Genomic DNA, 1,003 nt, shown 5'->3' with positions numbered 1-1,003 from the left:
TCCAGTCTGAGTGAGAGTGAGACTCCAACTCAAAAAATATATATATATATATTGTCTCTCTCTGCTCAAAGTCCTTCTACTATATCCAACTGTACTTAATGGAAAGACCAAAGCCCTCAACACAGCCAGTCTCTACTGCCACATGAGCTCCCCACTTCCTTAAGGCCCCTTCCACCAATTCTAGCCACCACCACCATGTCCCCTCCCACATCAGACTGTGGCACAGGGCTCCCTCCTGTCAAGAACTGACAGCTCCAACCCACATGCACTCCAGGCCCAGCCTGCAACTTTTAACCTCACATCTCAATCTCTCATTTTACAAATCAGAGGAACTGATTCAGGCTCACACAGCGTATTCCTAGCAAGACTGGAAAAATGCCCAAGTCCCCAGTGCAGCCCGAGCTGTGAGGCCACAACCTCAGACAATCTGGTTTCCATTTAGGCATAATACAGGACCTAAATTTCAGAAGGAAAAGGTATTGTATGTATATTTTTTAAAGGCAGAAATGTTGGGCTTAACTTTTACTTGAAACTCAGTCTTCATATCTTCATAATCTACCTGGATGTCCTGATTAAGAAACTTTTTTTAAGAGTCAAGGTCTCACCTGGCACAATCACGGCTCTCCCTAGCCTCCAACTCCTGGGTTCAAGCAATCCTCCTTTGTCAGCCTCCCAAGTAGCTGAGACTATAGGCATGAGCCATCACACCCAGCTTACACCTGCAATCCCAGCACTTTGGGAGGCGGAGGTGAGAGGATTGCCTGAGCCCTGGGGTTTGAGACTACCCTGGGCAACTTGGCAAGACTTCATCTTTATAGTAAATCAAAAGATCAGCCGGGTGTGGTGGCACATGCCTATGGTTCCAGTTACTTGGAAGGCTGAGGCAGAAGATCGCCTGAGTCCAGTGGACGGAGGCTGCTGTGGTCATGAGTGTGCCACTGCATTTCAGCCTGGGAGACAGAGTGCGACTTCTATCCAAAAAAAGGTCATACTTTTAGTTTCT

This window comes from Carlito syrichta, unplaced genomic scaffold (genome assembly GCF_000164805.1).
Source record: "Carlito syrichta isolate Samal-C Ts95f unplaced genomic scaffold, Tarsius_syrichta-2.0.1 Scaffold311584, whole genome shotgun sequence".
Lineage (NCBI taxonomy): Eukaryota > Metazoa > Chordata > Mammalia > Primates > Tarsiidae > Carlito > Carlito syrichta.
The sequence above is the reverse complement of the archived record's forward strand: the minus strand, read 5'-3'. Positions refer to the sequence as shown.